The sequence below is a fragment of the Phaethon lepturus genome, unplaced genomic scaffold (genome assembly GCF_000687285.1).
Source record: "Phaethon lepturus isolate BGI_N335 unplaced genomic scaffold, ASM68728v1 scaffold4957, whole genome shotgun sequence".
Classification (NCBI taxonomy): domain Eukaryota; kingdom Metazoa; phylum Chordata; class Aves; order Phaethontiformes; family Phaethontidae; genus Phaethon; species Phaethon lepturus.
The window spans coordinates 19,798-35,360 of NW_010553897.1; the positions used below are offsets into that span (position 1 = coordinate 19,798).

Consider the following 15,563-nt stretch of genomic DNA (forward strand, 5'->3'; position numbering starts at 1 on the left):
GACTTTTTAAATATAGAAGAGATTGGTTACAGAAATATAACGTGGAAACCAGCAAGGGCTCCTTATGACCTAGTCCTTTTAGCAAAGACTAGTTTTCAAAGGCTGACACACAATTCTGTCCTCATCCCAGAACTTCCTTAATCTGCTTGTGGAATGATAGATGAATATTAGAGGATTCTCTCTTGTAAACATATAAAGCTAAAAATGTTTCTGTAGTAAAACATGTAGGGATTGTCTTCGGTGTAAGTATTAGCCTAAATTCAGTATATTTGAGTGACTGCAGCCTTTGTGTGTGCAACCTCCACCAAAAGAAAGGAAAAAAAGTGGACAAATCTGAAAGCAGGGTAAGAAGATAAATTATTTCCATTAAGGTTATTAAAGCCAATTAAATTTAATTTGAGATAATTATAGGCAAAAACTTTTAGCACACTGTAAAAGTGATTCATCGGTTACAAGCACCATCAAATTAAGTTTAGACAAAAGGTTAGTGCAGTAAATTAATGAAGTGAATGTAAAGTAACCATGAAATATACGTCAGGGCCCTGAGGGCACCACCAGCCCTGACTGTCCCTGTGCTCCCTCCACGGGGGTCCCCTGCCCTGCCTGGAGCCCAGGGCCCCGTTTCAGCCACCTGAGGCTCTCTCACCCTGCCCATGGCCCACGACCCCATTTCAGCCCCCCGGGGCCGCCAGACCCTGCCTCAGCCGCACCGCAGTGGGGCGGATCTCCAGCTCCCCACAGCCCAGCCCTGCCCGGCCATGAGCCCCACCAAGCTGTGCACACCCACAGGCTCACGTCCTGCCCAGGCCTCAGCCTGTCCCTGTCCCCAGGGAGGTGCCCGATGCCTGAGCCTAGGGCTGCCCTGGTGCCCCCCTGGCTGCCCCGCTCCTGGCTGGGAGGTGGGACATGGCCTGGCCACCAGGCCCTGTCCTGCCACCCTGAGGAGCCTCCACCGCCCCCACCTCCCTGACTCTGGGGAGCTGCCAACCTGCACTGCTCCCTGCAAATACGCATGGGGAGAAAACTGCAGTATAAAACTTTAGAACCAAATAAATATTGTGGACACTAGGCGTTCATTCTCCTGCATTACAACCGTACATGAACTTGCACGTGTTCCTTCATGTCATTCACCCAGAGAAATACGAGAGCATGTGGCAGAAATAAACACCAGCCTTTCCACCACAGTCACATGCTGTTGCCAAAGTACATGCAGACTCTCTCATCATCCATAAATTCTTATAATTTCAATCTACAGCTGTCACCACAGTAGTAAACAGTTCCTCAATCCATTTTACTAAGAATTCTGGGAATAAAAGAGATTAATGACTTCTTAAATACTTGCATATTTCAATAAGCCTTTGCATTTCTTCTGCTGTTAGAGGGTATAAATGTGGGAAAAGGCCTTAAATTCTGCGTTTAAGGGAATAGAGTGCAATTTTACAAAACAATACAATTTCATTGTTTCATACAATAAAAATATATCAGTTTCAGAAAACTTAATGATCAACTTGAGCTGTAGAGCTCTTGTTCTTTAGGATAAAGTTTTGATGAGTCAACACCAAGGATTCATTAGTTGTTGGTATTCAAAGATGGCCATACTACGACAACATAACTTTTTTCATTTTGTGTCAACAAATTGCTGATGTTTCTAGTTAGAAGCGCTATCACGTGTTTCTAATCAGTATTTTCATACCCTTTAATACCCTAAAGGACTTCTGCAGGTTGCTTGTCAAGGCTGGACCAACTTCACTGAAAATTTGCTCCCACTGGAAATAGTGATAAATAGCCATCTCCTATAATCACTTATTCCTGTGGGTGGACGTTTGGGTGCTTTTCATCTAACCTATATTTAGATATCTACTGCAGAGATACCTACCTGTGACCTTCCCGCTCTATGATCCCTTCATAATTAGTAGAAAGAAATAGACACTGTAGGGCATGATTCATTTGACCTACTTTAAGCATCTACTTTGGAAGGAGATGAATTGCACCCTAGGGGTGTTAGCCTCTCCTTTGATTATAAAGGGAGTTTTAGATCACTAGCCACAGGTACAAAGACATGTCTAGATTTGGCCAGATGAATCTCATCCTTGGTGACAAGACTGAATAGGGTCTGAGCCAGGCAAGCTTTCTCTGAACGCAGCATAGAATTGGCAGCAGCAGAACTGTAAACCACCAGTGATCTTGAGACATCCTGTTATTCTAGTCCAGTGCAAAAAAAAGGATGTTGGTATATTTACAGTACTGACTGCATTTTAAATGTTTTCTGTCAGATTAAAAAATGTATATGAGGTTTATTGCAGAGTATAATCTACATTTTTTCTTTGATCATATTTTCAAAAGAGCTGCACTCATAAATCATACAGATGTCATATTATGTACTGGTTTACTATAGTAACTACTTTTATTCTTGTCAACTTATTCAAGTTTTTTTCTTTGTAATGAGTGATGCAAAGTTTTTTAATGTTGTTTATGGTGTCTTGTGGCTCTACATGTCATTTCACAGATTGCAAACTTTTCACTGTAGCACTCTGTTGAATGCAAAATACATTTTATTCTGCACCATTGTAGTTTCCACTGAGTACATATTACAGCCAATTATACCTCATTAAAGTGTAGCTGTCTACTTAGACCTCATTACTGTGCCTTAGAGTCAGAATTCTGGTACCCAGGAGTTTAAAATATTTGAATACAAAGTAAGAAGCCCACAGATCAACAATCATTTGTTTATTTTTACTATGCCTTTTTCATTAGATTGACATTTTACAAGAACCTGACTCCAGGACCTCGACTTCCTTGCTCATAGATAGTTGGATGCTAGTGCTGTGAAATGAAGTATCATGTTTACTGAAACTTTATGCAACTAGCTTGGTGTGTCAGGAAAATCACTGATCATGTTAAGTTTAATGAGACTTTTATAGGTTAGATAATAAGAACAAAAATATTCCTCATCGTGTTAAAAAAATGCTCTTTTGTGTCTTACACTTTATGACTACATAAAATACTGCAGTAAAATGTATCCATAGAATTTACACTGAATTATTCTTGAACAGTAGGGATCCAAATATCATGTAGGTGCTTATGTAACCAACAGGTTACGGAACCAAGTTCAAAACTTCCTTTTAACCTAACCTAGTCTCAGAAATTCTTGAGATCTCTGAGTGTCCCCATTTTCAACACTCTTGGTTTCAAAGAGAGACCAATCCCAATAAAACTGGGATTTCATCAGAAAGCTAAATTGCACTAACATTTGTAGCCTCCTAAGACGTATGGAATTCACAAAGAAGACATCCTTTCATCCAAACACCCTGAAAGAGCTCTTCCAGAAACTGTTCTCAGGGTATGCATAAAAATATGATGTCTTTCAGATTTGTACAATACACACTGACTCAAAAACATGGCTGGAAGAGGTAATACTGGCTTCAAGCTTTTGCTATAGAACTAGCTAAAGCATTTACCCAAGAAGGAAAAGTTATCTTCCAAGTTGTCTTTAAACGCATGACACGTATTCCAAGAGAGTGTCAGCTTGTACAGGTCAGGTCAAGCACAAGGCACAGCACCTCTCCTATTGAAACTGGGCAAACCCACAAAATTCACAACACGGGAGGGAAACCAGGCAAAAAAAGCATCTGACTTTTATGATCAAATAGGCACAGTCTACTGTGACAGAAAGGACTAGGGCTGGGTTCATTAACTGTTCATTAGAGCAGCACCACATAACACAAAGACATTTCACAGAATCACAGAATCACAGAATCACTAGATTGGAAAGGACCTTCAAGATCAAGTCCAACCATTAGTCCAGCGCCACCATGTCCACTAAACCATGTCCTGAAGCGCCACATCCACACGTTTCTTGAACACTTCCAGAGATGGCGCCTCCCCCACCTCCCTGGGCAGCCTGTTCCAATGCCTGACCACTCTCTCAGTGAAGAAATTTTTCCTAATATCCAATCTAAACCTCCCCTGGCGCAACTTAAGGCCATTTCCTCTTGTCCTATCACTAGCTACTTGGGAGAAGAGGCCAACACCCTCGTCGCCACAACCCCCTTTCAGGTAGTTGTAGAGAGCGATAAGGTCTCCCCTCAGCCTCCTCTTCTCCAGGCTGAACAACCCCAGTTCCCTCAGCTGCTTCTCATGAGACTTGTGCTCCAGACCCCTCACCAGCTTTGTTGCCCTTCTCTGGACACGCTCCAGCACCTCAACATCCTTCTTGTAGTGAGGGGCCCAAAACTGAACCTTTAGTTCAGTTTATAAACTTTAGTTTATAACTTCATGTATTTTGACCACAAAAGAGGTTACTTTAGTTTTAGGCACCACCCTATGTTGGTTATTTAACATTTCTTTAAAAGCCTCCTTTTTGTTTTCAGCTGTGAAGTGCAGGTGACAGAAAGATCACTTGACACTGCTTTCTCTGCTGAAAGTTAAACAGTAATTTCAAAGGCTGCTTACTGCATGCATGACATACACAAATGCAGTTGAAGCACATAACTCCTAACTATGACAAAATATAGCAGTAGTAAAAATGGGCAACAGTGATGGCTTTGCAGTTCCTGAAATACTGTGTTACCACTGAAAGTCAGTAAGTGTTGTAAGACCCAGAGTGTCTTCTGTTCTGGGAAAGGAGCTGTGGTGGTGATTTTTTTTCAATATAATAAAATTAAATGATGTCATAACCTTATTTAATTAATTAACCCTCATTAATACTTTTGTCCTAACTCAAGTTTACAATTTGAGAAAAGAGAGAAAGAGCAACTGAAATACTAATGTAACTATGGAAGATAAGCAGAAAATTTTATACCAGGCAGCTTTAGCCTCACTTCTAACTAGCAAGAGACAAATTTCCACCAGGCTTTCTCTTCGCTCCTTCAAAGGTCCAGTTGAAAATTCAGCTCTTTTAACAAATCAAAGCACACTGGCAATTCCACCATGAGTGAAAGGATTCTTAACTAGGTCAAATCTTCTTTAAGTTGCCATACAAAACTGTTGCTGATAGACCTGTTTTATTTACATAGGTTAAGTATTTCTGCTAATGAATTTCCTAAAAGAATCTTGAAGGTAATTATAGATATTTAGTAACCCACGCCTTAATTAATCACCATGATACCAAAGTGCCTTCTTGAATAATCTAAAGAACTAATCTGTTCTGCTATTAATTGTAATGAAAATTATCTTCTATTTCACTTTTTTCTAATGTAGAATTACTTTAGTCTGCTCTTTCATTTTTGTTTCTTACTTCTTTGTTCTGCTTTTGACTTTTTTTGTTGTTATTATTTATAAAGGACAAGATAGTTTTCAATTTGAATATAAATGCTTAATAGATTAATCACTGTATTGATATGAATATTTAATTTTGGTGTACTGCTTTCTTCTGAATCCATACAGTAACTTTGTAAAATAATTGCTATATATCAATAAACCAAAATGAATAATGTATTTTAATATAACACATTTATTAATACATACAGTTATTCTGACATTCATTCTTCATATCTCACTGAAAATAAGTATGCAGTAATATATTGATTATTTTCAGGGCAACTCTGCAAAGATGCATGTTTATATTTTAAACTACTTAATTTCTATCTATCTAGCCACATACAACTATCAAGGCTTACTACAAAGCAGATTTTGTTTTGGCTTTCTGGGTATTTTCTGATTGTTTGAATTTGTAGCTGTAGAAAAACAAATAGATTTTTTCAATTGCTGTTGGGGATAGCATACAGCTAAAAAACGCAGAGATGTATAGACACCAGCATGTGCATTGATCTAAAGCTATGGAAATTCTCTAAAAAAAAAGTTTCAAAGGTTAAATTTAGTAACTATTTATGTTTATGACTATGAGTGGATGTGTGGATGTATACACACATGTATATGTACATGTGGTATATGTATTATATAGAGAGATGTAAGTTAAGGAAGAAATTCATGTCTGTGGAAGTCTAAACCAAAGAATCTCAGTGCAGTCACTATGTATTGATCAGTTTGTTATTGATTACTGCACTTTGCCAGGGTGATCCTGGCAATGTTCCATCTGGAGGAAAAACATTCCTCCACATTATTCACTGGTGGAAAGGAGTAGATGTTTACTTCATTATCTATGTTGTGAATAAAAACTATGGATATAAAATATTAGCTCTCCACAAGCTGTTGCAACAAATTATTTAACTCTCAAACTCACAGTTTTAACACTCAAGATCAGCAGCTCGTGGTGATATAAGCTACCAAAGTCAGACTAAAATGTCAAAAAATCACAAGCCACACCAAACACAGGAGCCTGATGCTGCCATCGCTAAAGCTACACAGGTGAATGTAGCAGCTGGAAAATCTGGAACATGGACTTGTAACTTCCTGACTTGCGTTTTTGTGATAGCTAAAGGGGTTTGTGGGAAGATGCTGGAGCATCTGTACAGGAGCTCTGTAGGTGTTTGCGGTGTAAAGTCTATCCCACCCTGAGATAACTCCGCAAAATAGGAGCTAAAGGAAGCATTAGTTGTTTGCCTCAAAATCCTAAAAATAGTGCTTTTAAGTGTCAAAATAAAAAGAAGCTGCAGCAGATAAGAGAAGAAACAAGCACTGAATATATCAGTCACAGCGTACAGTCAAGAGTACATGTTTGTTCAGTGAAACACTTTGAATGGAAAGCAAGGATGTAATTGTATATTGCAATTCTGTCACTCAGCTGGATATCGTACACCTATGAGTAGTAACACATATCTGACTTCTTGATGTTCCTGGTGCCTTCCTTTCTCCTTTTATTTTCCTTTCCAGTTTGCTCTTTCACAGCTGATTTTATTTTTATATTCTGTCATATTTTGCTCATTGTATGTTCAGTTGCAGATTTTTCCTGGTCTTTCCTTGTTAATCTATCAGATGTTCTACATTCAGCTATCTTCATTACGGGTGGAGATGCTGTATCTCCCAGGAGCCAGTAAACAGAACATTAATAGCTGTCTCAGGCAATGCTGCATGTTCCATATTTTCACCCAGAATAACAATTTTACACTCGCTGCTCCACTTAAAGCTATATCACTGAGACAAATCTGACATTTCTGCAGCAAAAAAGCCCAAAATTACAGCAACAAGAAGATGCACAGCACCATTGTCCTTAATATTAATAAGTTTAGCATCCTGGGAGTGCACAAAGCACCTGTCTCTGGGCATACGGGTAGAATGTACTGCTACCCTGGAGTGCCAAGAGGAGCGGATGTGGAGAAGAACCAGAGAAAGCTCTGGGCAGAAGAGTTAGATTAAGGTAAAAATAAAAGGAGAGGGAAAAATGGAAAAATGATTGTTCTGGTAAGTTCCCTGGTTCAGTTTCAGAAAAAAAAAAAAAAACAACAAACCACAGAAAAAAAACCCCAACAAAAACAAAAATTCCAGTGGTAATGTTTTGTCAGGCACACCTTGTGGAACCATTGCCCAAATAACTTCCTTTGGAGTCAGTTCTGTCTCCTTTGCTCAAAATGAGGAAAGTATTTTATGTGAGGCATTTTCTGGGGCTACAAAAATAAATTTAAAAAAAGATTCAGAAACACAAGGTGTCTGGAAATCATTACTGATGTTTTATTACAAAATTTTTTAGCGTAGCTTTAAACTATTTTGTTTGATGATTTCATATTTCACAAACAAAAAGGAACCCATGTTTTCACTTAGCTGTGTGAACATTAATTCTCTCATTTCCTACTTTGTTTTATTTTGGCAAGTTCTTAACACTTTCACTATTTGCCTAGAGGTCTGGTATACTGTTAACAAAAAAACCCCACATTTTTTAACTGCTTATGTTTGTCATCATTAACAAGTTCAGCAAAATCTATTTCATTTTTTTTAGTAGAAGAACTGCTTGCTTTATGATGAAAAACCTCTTAATGCTGTGAAATGACTCTCAGGATACAGGAAATATGGACTATTACTCTTTTATATCTTTCTGATGTTGGATTTTGCTACTGAAACGTAGAAATGTTTGTATTTACATAGATAAAAAGTACTTTAAAAAAGCACATTTGTTTTACTCTAAGCCACAATAGGATCAGATAGAGGGTGTATATAGTTAAAACACATCCCCTCGGTGTCAGAAAGCTTTTCAGCCCCAGTATAAGTTAACTTGACTGAGCATTATTATGGTGGTGTGGCCAAGGCAAGAACCACTATACTTCATATACAGTAGCTACTTCTCAGAAGTAAAACATTTTTCTTCAAAAAGAGTGGGAGACACTCCTGCTTCCCCTCATGCCTTTACAGAACAATCTATCAAGTGAGATTCAGAGCACTTCCTGCATTTCTCTCTGCTATAAATTCGGGGTCTTCATTTCTCTCTCCATTTAGCTTATATGACAATGAACTTCAAAATATTTCCACAATATAATCATAATCATATCTATGGTCTTGTACAGTCATGATTACAGATATGATTGTGTTTTGCAGATTCCTGACCCTGATCACAGTATGACAATGTAACCATTTATGTTCAAGCTTTTAGTTTGGGTTACTTAGTGAACACTTTTATTACTCTTAAACTCTTTTCTACTCCCATGTATTTAGTTTTGCTTCCTCCTCCTTTCTCTTCCTCACAGGAGGGGAATGGGAAAGAGAAAAAGAGCTCCCGTTATGGTAGTTCTGCTAAAGGAGACAAGCTCCTTCGATGAAGTGAAAGGCTTCCAAACAAAATCTAGACTCTCAGGTTGACAACCACCAGTTAAAATCCTTCTGAAGACAACTTAACATGTTCAGTATGTTGTGTTACTCTTACATACTTCAACTTTACCCTGCATTTTTAAGTATTAATACGTTTTCATCTTTTTGTCCAACAACAATTTTTTCCCTTCCCTTGTCTTCACTTCTCTTGCATTCCTTTGCTTTGCCCTGCCTTGCCTTCCGTTGCCTTCCCTTGCTTTCTGAGAAGTTTGCATTCAAACCCAAAAAAAGTGTTGACAAAATCCTCCTGGAAAATCTGTTTTATTTTATATGATTCTGTGTGTGTGTGTAAAGTTTATGCCATTCCTGCAACAAGCTTTCCAAACAAATGCTAGTATCCCATTTTTTCCCCGATGTGTTTGAATTAAAAGCATATGTTAAAAATAGAGTGAAAATCCACGTGTGAAAATATTCACATAAATATCTCATTAGCAGGAAACGGGTATCCAACCAGATACAGAATTTCTACTGATAAAATATTCATTAGTATTTACAGCATCGTCCATAGGAAGATCAATTAACAAGAGGTGAACTTTTATGGGCCAAATAACAAAACCATATTGTCTATTATCTGAAAATATTCTACTAGTATGTTTTTTACTTATGCAAGCATTTAACTTATGCTAATGTTTAATTATTCTCATTTTACCTGTCATAACACACTTGGTGTTCTCATTCACATTGAATTTAGGTTCTGCTTCTTCATTTCTGCTCTTTACTCTTCACTTCCACTGAATAAGATATATCATCCTCATGAGAAGATACTGTCTTTTTTACACTTAATGTTACTGAATAATTTTCATGTAAACTGTGTGTATTAATATATATGGTGGCTTACTCATTTATCATAGAATCATCACAGGATCATAGAATGGTTTGGGTTGGAAGGGACCTTAAAGACCATCTAGTCCAACGCCCCTGCAACGAGCAAGGACATCTTTAACTAGATCAGGTGGCTCAAATCCCCATTCAACCTGACCTTGAACATTTCCCAGGGATGAGGCATCTACAACCTCTCTGATCAGTTATGAAGACCATGAACTTGATAGTAACAACATAGAATATTTTATGATAAAGAGAGTAAACCTAAGTCTCTTGAAGAACTCAAAATATGAGCTGAAAATTCCATCTTTTAATCACTGAGTTTGCTAATAAATTTGATAATTTTGATAAAAGAGAGGCAATAAGTTATTTCTTTGTTCTCTTAAAATACTTGCAATGCAAATAGAATGATTAGTCACTGAGGCAAGCAGCTCCATTGCCTGCATGATCCACAGTGCAGGCTCCAGCACAGTGGAGCAACCTGATCTAGTTGATGATGTCCCTGCTCACTGCAGGTGGCATTGGACTAGATTACCTTTAAAGGTGCTTCCAACCCAAAGATACTGTGATCTAGCTTGGAGGTGTCACCAAGGTTAAGTCAGCCTACGCCCTGAGTCAGAACTGCTTCCATAAAGAAGAAAAGATGGGTCATTGTCATAGGAGACTACCTTCTGAGGGGAACAGAAGGCCCAATGTGCAGACTGGACTCACTTCTTAGAGAAGTCTGCTGCCTCGCTGGGGCCCGAGTTAAAGACATGATGAGAAAACTTCTTACCCTTGTACAGCCCTCAGATTATTATCTATTATTGATTTTTCATGTAGGCAGCAATGAAGTTGCAACAAGAAATCTGAGGGCAATCCAGAGAGACTTCAGGGCTTTGTGATGACTGATTAAAGGATCAGGAGCACAAGTAGTGTTTCTATCCTTCCAGTTGCAGGGAGTGATGAGGAAAGAAGCACAAAGAACCAGCAGATCAATACCTGGCTCCAAGCCTGGTGTCACTGGCAAAATTTGGGGGTTTTTTGATCATGGGTCAGTTTACACGACACCAGGCCTCCTGGCAACAGACTGGGCACACCTGTCTCAAAGCAGGGGAAGGATCTTCGCGCAGGAGTTAACAGGGTTCATTGAAAGAGCTTTACACTAGATTTGAAGGGGGAAAGGGATAAAACCAGTCTCTCCAGAGATAAACGTGGGGGCAGCACATGAATATTTGAGGGATGGTGTGCTAGTGAGGTCCTTCGGTCTGCCTTTTCAGTGGAGGTAGGGGATGGAGATCCATGTGACAACAAAGACACAAGGGATGTTGATGTGTTAGAAACTACAGAAGTGCCTGAGTGATCACATAAGACTTAGGGCTTCTTCCCCCAAAAAGGAGGCAGGATCTAAAGTCCAACTGAAGTGCATCTACACCAATGCATGCAACATAGGCAACAAACAGGAGGAGCTGGAAACCATCGTGCAGCAGGAAAACTGTGATATAGTAGCCACCATGGAAACATGGTGGAGTGACTCACAAAACTGGAGTGCTGCAGTGGATGGCTATAAACAACGCAGAAGGGATAGGCAAGGAAGGAGAGGCAGTGGGGTAGCTCTGTATGTTCGGGAGCATTTTGATTGTCTATAACTTAATGATGGTGACAATAGGGTTGAGTGTTTATACATAAGAATCAAGGGGAAAGCCAAGAAGACAGATATCGTGGTGGGAGTCTGTTACAGACCACCCAACCAGGATGAAGAGGCAGACAAAATATTCTATAAGCAGCTAGAAGTCTCAGAATTGCTAGCCCTTGTTTTCGTGGGGAACTTCAACTTACCAGATGTCTGCTGGAAATACAATACAGCAGAGAGGAAACAGCCCAGGAGGTTCCTGGAGTGTGTGGAAGAGAGCTTGCTGACATAGATGGTGAGTGAGCCAACTAGGGAAGGCACCCTGCTGGACCTGTTGTTTGCGAACACAGAAGGACTTGTGGGTGGTGTGATGATTGGAGTCCATCTTGGGCATAGTCATCACAAAACAATATGAGTCTTTGATTCTTGGTGAAGGAAGGACAGGGGTCAGCAGAACTGCTACCTTGGACTTCCAGAAGGTAGACTTTGGCCTGTTCGGGGAACCAGCTGACAGAGTCCCTTGAGAGGCAGTTCTGAAGGGCAAAGGAGACCAGGAAGGCTAGACATTCTTCAAGAATGCAAGGTGCAGGAGCAGGCCATCCCCATATGCCAAAAGATGAGCCGGTGGGGAAGAAGACTGGCCTGGCTGAATAGAGAGCTTTGGCTGGAACTCAGGAAGAAAAGGAGAGATTATGACCTTTGGAAGAGGGACAGGCAACTCAGGGGGACTACAAGGATGTCAGAAGGTTATGCAGGGAGAAAATTAGAAGGGCCAAAGCCTAACTAGAACTTAATCTGGCTACTGACATAAAAGACAATAAAAGTGTTTCTATGAATACATTAGCAACAAAAGGAGGGGCAAATAAAATCTCCATCCTTTATTACATGCAAGAGCAAACATAGTGACAAAGGGTGAGTGAAAGGCTGAGGTACTTAATGCTGCCTTTGCCTCAGTCTTCAATAGTAAGACCAGTTGTTCTCCGGGTACCCAGCCCCTGACCTGGAAGACAGGGATGGGGAGCACAGTGAAGCCCCCATAATCCAAGGGGAAATGGTTAATGACCTGCTACACCACTTAGACACACAAAAGTCTATGGGGCCAGCTGGGTTCCACCCAAGGGTACCGAGGATACAAGAGGAGTTAGAGACATGTGCATGCCTTCAGGGCTATGATCTTATTGGCATCAAGGAGATGTGATGGGATGGCTCCTATGACTGCAGTGTTTGAACGGAAGTATATAGGCTCTTTAGGAAGGACAGGCAGAGGAGATGAGGAGGGGGTGTCACCCTCGATGTCAGTGATCAGCTGGAGTGCATGGATCTCTGGGGATGGATGAGGACACAACCGAGAGCTTATAGGTCAAGATTAAAGGGAGGGCAGGGACAGGTGACACTATAGTGGGGTTCTGCTATAGGCCACCCCACCAGGAAGACCAAGTAGATGAGGCCTTTATAGACAGATAGGAGATGTGTCACGTTCAAATGCCCTGGTCCTCATGGGGGACTTCAACAATCCCAATAGCCATTGCAGCGACAACTCAGCAGGTCATAAGCAATCCAGGAGGTCCCTGGAATGTGTTGATGATAACTTCCTTCTCCAAGTGATAGAGAACCCAACAAGGAGTGTTATGCTGGACCTGCTTATAACCAACAAGGAGGGGCTGCTGGGGAATGTGAAGCTCAAGGGCAGCCTTGGCTGCAGTGGCCATGAAATGGTGGAATTCAAGATCTTTAGGACAGTGAGGAGTGCAAGCTCACTACCATGGACTTCAGGAGAGCAGACTTAGGCCTCTTCAGGGATCTGCTTGGTAGAGTACCAGGAGATAAAGCTCTGGAGGGCAGAGGGGCCCAAGAAAGCTGATCAATATTCAAGAATCACCTCCTCCAAGCTCAGGAGTGACACATCACAACAAAGAGGAAGTCAGGCAAAAACACCAGGAGGCCTGCATGGATGAATGAGGAGATCCTGGACAAACTCAAACACAACAAGGAAGCCTACAGAGGGTGGAAGCATAGACAAATATTCTGGGAGGAATACAGAGAAATTGTCCGAGCAACCAGCAATCACATTAGGAAACCTAAAGCCTTGATAGACTTAAATCTGGCCAGGGACATCAAGGGCAACCAGAAAAGTTTCTATAGATATGTCAATGGTAAAAGGAAGACCAGGGAAAATGTGGGCCCTCTTTGGAAGGAAATGGGAGACCTGGTTCCCCAGGATATAGAGAAGGCGGAGGTGCTTAGCAACTTCTTTGCCCCAATCTTCACTGGTAAATACTCAACCCACACCAGCCAAGTCACAGAAGGCAAAGGAAGGGACTGCAAGAATAAAGAACCACTCATTGTAGGAGACAACCAGGTTCAAGACCATCTAAGGAGCCTGAAAGTGCACAAGTCTATGGGAACTGATGAGATGTATCCACGGGTCCTGAGAGAACAGGCAGAGGAACTTGCTAAGCCACTGTCCATTGTATTTGAGAAGTCGTGGTAGTCCAATGAAGTTCACACTGACTAGAAAATGGAAAAATAACCCCCATTTTTAAAAAGAGAAAAAACAGAAGACCCAAGGAAATACAGGCACGTCAGTCTCACATCTGCGCCTGACAAGATCATGGAGCAGATCCTCCTGGAAAATATGCTAAGGCACACAGAAAATAAGGAGGTGATTGGAGACAGCCAACATGACTTCTCTAAGGACAAAGTGTGCCTGACAAACTTGGTGACCTTCTACAGTGTTACAGCGCTGGTGGATAAGGGAAGAGTGATTAACGTCATCTATCCAGACTTGCACAAAGATTTGACGCTGTCCCGCAAAATATCCTTCTCTCTCAAATTGGAGAGACATGGATTTGATGGATGGAGCACTTGGTGGGTATGGAATTGGCTAGCTGGTTGCACTCAAAGAGTTGTGGTCAATGGTTCAATGTCCAAGTGGAGACCAGTGACAAGTGGGATTCCTCAGGGGTCAGTATTGGGACCGGCACTGTTCCACATCTTTGTCAGTGGCATGGACATTGGGATTGAGTGTACCCTCAGCAGGTTTGTTGATGACACCAGGCTGTGTGCTGTGGTCAGCATGCTGTAGGGAAGGGATGCCAACCAGAGGGACCAGGACAGGCTTGAATGGTAGGCCCATGCAAACGTCATGAGGTTCAACAAGGCCAAGCACAAGGTTCTGCACATGCGTCAGTGCAATCCCAAGCACAAATACAGGCTGTGAGGAGAATGGATTGAAAGCAGCCCTGGGGAGAAGGACTTGGGGGTGCTGGTTGATGAAAAGCTCAACATGAGCCAGCAATGTGCACTCGCAGCCCAGAAAGCAACCCGTATCCTGGTCTGCATCAAAAGAACTGTGGCCAGCAAGTCGAGGGACATGATTCTCAAAGGTGAAGCAAAATTCCAGCTCTTCAAGGAGTTTGTCAATAGGATCCCCTGGAAAACTGCCCTCAGGAACAAGGGAGAAGAACAGAGCTGGCAGATCTTTAAGGGTGCTTTCCATATAGCGTGAGAGCTCTCAATCTCCATGTGGAAGAAATCAGGAAAGGAAGGCAAGAGGATGGCATGGCTGAGTTGAGACCCAGTGGGCAAACTAAAGGGCAAGAAGGAAATGCACAGGCAGTGGAAGCAGGAACAGGTGTACTGGGATAAGTACAAGGATACTGCCCGGTTGTGTAGGGATGAGGTCAAGAGGGCCAAGGAGTGACTGGAGCTGAACTTGGCAAGAGACGCAAAAAATAGTAGGAAGGGCTTCTATAGATATGTCAACCGGAAAAGGAAGAAAGCATACCCACCTTGATGAACAAGACTGGCAGACAGGTAACAACAGATGAGGAGAAGGCTGAAGTACTCAATGACTTCTTTCCCTCAGTCTTCACTCGCAATGTCTCTTCCCACACCTCTCCAGGGGATGGCCTGCAAGAAGGGGACGGGAGGAACAAAGTCCCTCCCACTGTAGGAGAAGATTAGGCTCAAGACCACCTGAGGAACCTGAACATGCACAAGTCTATGGGACCTGACGAGATGCATCCCAGAGTCCTGAGGGAACTGACTGATGGAGTTGCCGCCACTCTCCATGATATTTGAAAAGTCCTGGCAGTCAGGTGAGGTCCCCGCTGACTGGAAAAAGGGAAACGTTGCATCCATTTTTAAAAAAGGTAGCAAGGAGGACCCTGGGAACTTACAGACCTGTCGTCAACCTCACCTCTGTGCCTGGGAAGATCATGGAGCAGATCCTCCCAGAAGCTATGCTAAGACCATGGAGGGCAGGAAGGTGATTCAAGAAAGGCAGCGTGGCTTCACCAAGGACAAGTCCTGTGTGACCAACCTCGTGGCCTTCTAGGATGGAGTGACCACATCAGTGGACAAGGGAAGAGCTACCGATGTTGTCTATTTGGACTTCTCGAAGGCCTTTGACATGGTTCCACACAACATCCTT

At 41.7% G+C, this 15,563-nt stretch overlaps 1 pseudogene; it reads left to right on the forward strand.

The window, feature by feature from the left end:
* Positions 1 to 12,624: 12,624 nt before the first annotated feature.
* On the forward strand, positions 12,625 to 14,636 carry LOC104624314 (annotated as a pseudogene).
* The last annotated feature ends 927 nt before the right edge of the window (positions 14,637 to 15,563 follow it).